This window comes from Podarcis muralis, chromosome 15 (genome assembly GCF_964188315.1).
Source record: "Podarcis muralis chromosome 15, rPodMur119.hap1.1, whole genome shotgun sequence".
NCBI classification, from domain to species: Eukaryota; Metazoa; Chordata; class Lepidosauria; order Squamata; family Lacertidae; genus Podarcis; species Podarcis muralis.
Window position 1 is genome coordinate 1,210,192 of NC_135669.1, and position 6,000 is coordinate 1,216,191.

The 6,000-nt window shown below is 45.8% G+C and overlaps 1 pseudogene; it reads left to right on the forward strand.

Moving 5' to 3' along the window:
- The window catches only part of LOC144325704 (uncharacterized), a 32,478-nt pseudogene extending 27,062 nt beyond the window's left edge, over nucleotides 1-5,416 (forward strand).
- The last annotated feature ends 584 nt before the right edge of the window (nucleotides 5,417-6,000 follow it).

A 6,000-nucleotide genomic window follows, 5' to 3' on the forward strand; every position in this document is an offset into this window, starting at 1 on the left:
ATTATATTGAGATAGTTTATTTTAACCCTTCTAAAGATTCATGCCTAGTTTTAATTCAACAGGTACCCTAGAAATTGGTTTCTGTTAAAAAAAACCACAGGTTCCTATTCAACACTCTAGAGAGTTTTAACGTATAAGGATTCTGAAAATAACTGGCATTTTTTTTGCAGCTAATCAGAAAACTGACAGAGACCAGCCCACACTTCCACTGCATTTTGTGAATTTTGTGTGAAGTGGGATATCTTTTTATCACATTTGGCTAATTCCTATTTTTCTCCTATGCTAGGTTTTAATCTACTCTCTTTGTTCTTGACACTGAAATATCTCTTAATGCCTAGAACTATGCCTTTCTATGCTGCTCATGTTTGCTCTCATGTTTGCTCCCATACAGGATTCAAAGATATAATTTCAGAAGGAAATCAACATGATGATTCTGTTCTGAAATCATTCTGTCCATTATTTTCTAATGCAATTGACAGCCATGCATTTTTTCACCAGGAATCTAAGCAGCTGATAACATAATTTTTTCATTCCTCTGACACAAGCTAAGGATATTGTTGATGGATGTCCTTCCTGCACTTTAACTCCTGTTCTCTTTACCTTAAATCAATTAACTGTTTCCTTTCCTAATAAATTTTCTCCTATGGAATGCCATTGTAGGAAAGAGGTATCTCTGGAACAACCTCTGAAACGCCATCTAGTGACGTACCAGCAGCTCCCAAACCCGCAGTGAGAGGGACCTATTCCTTTGATTACCTGTTCCTTTAATTACCTAGGGGCAGGATGCCCTACTGTTCTTACTTCCTCAGGTCCCGTGTGGATTCCAGGTCGCTGTATACATCCCTATGGGCAAAAACATGCACTGACACCAAGGCCTGCAGAATCCCATTCCAGACTTTGCAAGGACCATGACCCTGACTCCACCTCTACAGGCTCAGCAGCCCCATGCGAAAGTCCATCATGTCCATCCTCATCCTCGAAGGGCTGAGGGATGCCCAAAAGTGACATGGGGAATGCTGAAGACCTTGACCTCTGATGCCAGGACACGATTTAGCATCATGATGTTCCAGAAGCACCAGAGATTTTTTAGTAGCTCTAATTACTCAGCTATATATGAACTCTATGCTGATTTTAATATGTATATTATTTGTTTTCTTGATATCTAGTACTTAATGTATGTATCTTCTCCTGACGTTTACTCTAGTCATAGCTATACTATGTGGATGTGTTTAGCTGAAATTACTAATGTCTCTAATTTTTGTTTGAGTGAAACATATGATATGCACGCTGCCTTAGGAAATTGTATGATTCCTGTTTGTACACAGTTTTCATATGACACATGCCACACACATGGGAAAGTGGTTTTCTAAATGGATTTCTGAAGGTATCATTGGTTATACATTGGTGCCTCGCAAGACGAAATTAATTCATTCCGCCAGTGTCAGGGGTTCAGGGACAGAGGCACAGGTGAGGGAGGAGACGGAGAGCGAGGGGGAAGAATCTCAGGACAGCGAGGAAGAGGATGACAATGACTTGAGGGATTCCATGAGTCTTTCAAGTGAATCGGAGGATTCCCAGAAGGGGGCGCCTGTGGTCAGGCCAAGGGGAGTCACAGGGGGGACCCGTCAGGAGCAGGGGACCAGCAGGGGAACCCAGAGTGGGAGCTGGGAGTCGGGACCGGCTTCTCCGCCAGAGCGCAGTGAAGGGGGTGGAGATTCCAGAGTGACAGGAGAAGCAGGTCCGAAAGCAGAGAGGGAGGGGAGATCGGAACAAGACATCCTCCCGGAAGGGGAGGGGAGTAGTGCAGGGAGTAGTGTAACTGTCAAGAGGAAGGTTGGAGGTTGCGAACGCGCGCCAAGTTCAAATGTGGAGGCGCGCGGAAGTACAGGGAGCCCGGAGGAGGAGCCAGGTCCCAAAGCACGCAGGAGGGGGGAAGAGCTGTCTGGGGATTCCGCTTCAGGGGAATCCAGGAGGGGCGAAACCCCAGGGGGCAGGAAGACCCTGCGGAAAAGGAAAGAAAGGAAGAGGTGGAGCAGCACAGCCCTCTTAAACTGGTGCAGAGGAGGGACTGACTCAGAGGGGACTTCAGCGGTCTAAGTGTAACAGACGTGGGGCTGCGCGCCTCGGCTGTGGAGCGGACAATACATTCCAATAAACATCTTTGTATATAAACTGGACTTGGCGTTGGTCTCTTGTGAGCTGGGACCTGAGGCAGCCCTGACAGCGAGTTTTGTCATCTTGCGATTTTTTTCGTCTTGTGAAGCACGGTGTCGGGAAAGTTTTGGAAAAGCTTCAAAAATCACCAAAGTCTTTAAAAACCTCAAAAAAGGCTACCACACCGCGTTCTATGAGTTGCTCCTCGAAGTCAAGTCGTAACTGTATTAACGGTGTTAAGAAAAAGGAAACAAACTTGCAAGACGTTTCCGTCTTGCGAAGCAAGCCCATAGGGAAAATCGTCTTGCGAAGCAGCTCAAAAAACCAAAAACCCTTTCGTCTAGCGAGTTTTTTGTCTTGTGAGGCATTCGTCTTGCGAGGTACTACTGTACCAATCTCCATGATTGGGGAAAGGTGACACAAAGTTACCCCTGGATGCAATCTCATTATACACACCTAGAGTTGCAGCACCATCAGACACCTCTTGTGCTCAGATTGTGAATTGCAGTAAGAAAGCAACTCGCTGTCTGGACACAGGAAGGTCAACTTAGAATTGTTCACGTGTTCAGCAGATTGCTTTTAATTATGCTCATGTGCGCTTACCAGATAGCTGGTTTTTCACGTGTAATCAAAGAAGTTATAATTACATTCCCACCAGTTTATCTGATGCTCAATGCTGCCTTAGCCGATTGATGTTAGTTATGCCTAGTCGCTCACTTTTAGAACAAAACAGGCAGCAGCACTCAAAGCGCCCTCAAAATCGTGCTGAAAGTTTAACAGACATGTGTGATTCCAATCTACAGCTTTTTTCCAAAGCAGAGTATACTTCCTTGGCTGCTTCCTTAGTCGGAATCCCTGCTTTGGCTATATACAATGCTCGCATGGGTGCTCACCTGGCCTGTTCTTTGACAAAATCTACAAATCATACCTCACGTGCTTTAGCTCTTTTAAATCAAGAACAGAAAATTTTAAGAGAAGCTGTTATTACACTAAAAGCTTCTGTTGACTATCTCTTGCTACGCCAGCATCTAGGATGTCAGGTTGTGTCTAATCTTTGCTGTTTTAATTTGACTGATAATAGTTACCAGGTGCAAACTCAAATTGATCAATTGCAAGCACTAGCACACAACATCACACAGGATGTTCTTCCCTCCTGGAGGGACACTCTGTGGTCTTGGTTACCACAGTTTGGATGGTTTCGAACCTGGCTCATGTATGGTTTGCTAGTCATTGTTGCCTTAATTGGAACTTGGTTTTTTACAAAGTATCCCTTCCTTATTCTCTCTCTGCACTACATTTTTTCCACGCCCTCCTTTAGGAATGTCTGCTAGAGATCTTTATGTGATACAGAAACACATGCAGGCAGATGATGAGGATGCAATGCCTCTCCTCTCTTAAGTCTTCCTGTACACAAATAATAAATAAAAAAGGGTGAGATGTAGGGGTCAGATGGGATTACCATGAGGAATTATAAAATATACATCAAGCCATTGTGTCCATGATGAAAGCATTGTGTTGACTGGGTTTGATATATTGACGATAATTTCTGATTAAATCCCATAAGATTCTACGTTCGTGCCCTTTTCATGCCCTTTTGACTCTACTGCCCATTTCTCTCCCCTCACATGTCACGTACACAGCAGCTCAGCAGTTGCTTCACCAGGCAGGCATCCTGGGCCATAAAGATTGTGGGCAAGCTTATTTGAAGTAGCTCTCTAATGTATATTAATCTTAGGATGTTAATCTTAGGGCCAGGAAACAGATCTCACATGAAGGTGATACTGATTGCTATCCTCCTGGCCATCCTTCTTATCATATGTATTGATTGTTTATTATCTCCAGGGTTGCCAGATGCACCCCTTTGTAGTTCTCAAGTTATTTACTACCCCTTTGTAGTTCTCAACTTATTTACCCCAGAAATATTTGTGCTTAATTAGTTTTAGTGGTTTAACTTTCTCCCCACCTGGGGTTTGATGAAATGCTCAGAGGAAATATGATTGGTTCTTACGAGCACTCTGTAAAAGATTCTTTTGCTAATAAAATGGCCTGGTGAGGGGTGTGGTGTACGCACTTTCTCTGAGAGCCTTGCTGGTCAAAGCCTCGTGTCTTGTTTTTAATCAGGGTCCAGTCCTTCCTTTACTTTGCGAACGCAACACGAAAATGTTATGATATGGGCACAGTGACATTTGCATTTACTTTCCAGCTATGTTTAAGGCTCACCTTACACCTCTAGTGCAAGGAGGGAACCTTTGGCTCAACATGGGTTCAGATTTGCCCCGCAGGGCCGTTCTCCCCCCATAACCACATCCCTCTGTCAAACGTTGAGAGCCTGGGGGCCCTGCTTCAGCTTCTATCTACCTGGCCCAGGGTGGGGCCTGATAGATTTTATAAGCACCGCTGCTGCTCAGCAGAGAGGTCTTCTTCTTTTAAATTGTTTTTAAATAGTTTTTATATCCTTAAAAAAAATAGTGTTTCAATTGTTTTTAACTGGGCTGTAACGGTACTTGGTGGGATGTGCCTGGGAGGAGAGGAGTGGGGCAGAGCAGGCAGAGGCCCAATTTCAGTGGTTCTGAGTAGAGGGAGGTATGGCCAGGTAAGGGGCACAAGGCACAGGCACTCTGCTGTGTGCCAGCCCCTCCTCCAACCTGGGGAATTGTGGTTGTCATATCAGCCAGCCCTCGTGTCTGCGACTGCTGCTGTTGAATGCCAGGTCATCCCAGAATAAAGTCTCCCTCATCCACGATCTGATTATGGATGAGGAGGCTGATCTGTCTCACTGGAACCTGGGTGGGTGAACAGGGTGGAGTTGGTGCAGCATCAGGCCAGACTCGAGGGTCGGGCAGGGGGAGTTGCTGTGGTCTACAGAGATTCTCTATCTCCAGGCTCTCTGTCCAGACGGGGTGTGTGTGTGTGTGTTAATCTAGAGTGTATGATCCTGGCGTTGGGGAATTGGGACAGATTAGGGATTCTGCTGGTTTACCGCCCACCTCGCTGCTCAGCAGTCTCCTTGCCTGAGCTGACAGAGCTGGTCTCAGAGGCAGTGTTGAGGACTCCCAGACTGCTGGTTCTAGGAGACTTCAACATCCATACCAAGGCAGCTGGCTGTGGGGCGGCTAAGGACCTCATGGCCACCATGACAACCATGGGGCTGTCCCAACATGTCACCAGCCCAATGCACATGGCAGGCCACACTCTGGACCTTGTTTTCTCAATGGGGCAGGAAGAGGGTGATTTGAAGGCGGGGAACATTTGTGGGATGTAAACACAGGAGCAGTCAATGACAACATTCCTAGAGTGTACATGTTAGAACATGGGGAGGGATGTCAGTCCAGCAAGCAGGTAAACTTCCTGGGGACGGACTTCCTCCGCATGTGACCAGAGGTGGATGTGGCCTCACCTGTGCAGGTAAATGATAAAAGCACAGGGCAGGCAGCCATATATCTCTCTCTGCCATCTTCCTTTGATGAGGAAACATCTAAGGATGCTCTCTTGGCTCCCAGCCAAGAGAGGAGATAAGGACTATCTTCGTATAAGATAGATTCTGAATGTATGTAACCTTTTAGAATCATAGAAACATAGAGTTGGAAGAGACCACAAGGGCCATCGAGTCCAACCCCCTGCCAAGCAGGAAACACCATCAGAGCACTCCTGACATATGGTTGTCAAGCCTCTGCTTAAAGATCTCCAAAGACGGAGACTCCACCACACGCCTTGGCAGCAAATTCCACTGTCGAACAGCTCTTACTGTCTTTTAAGCTGTCTGCCTTCTGGGATCATATTGTGAACAGAACGTGAGTAAACTCTTTTATACTTTTATAAAGACTGTGTCGTGTCTTGTATTTTAAG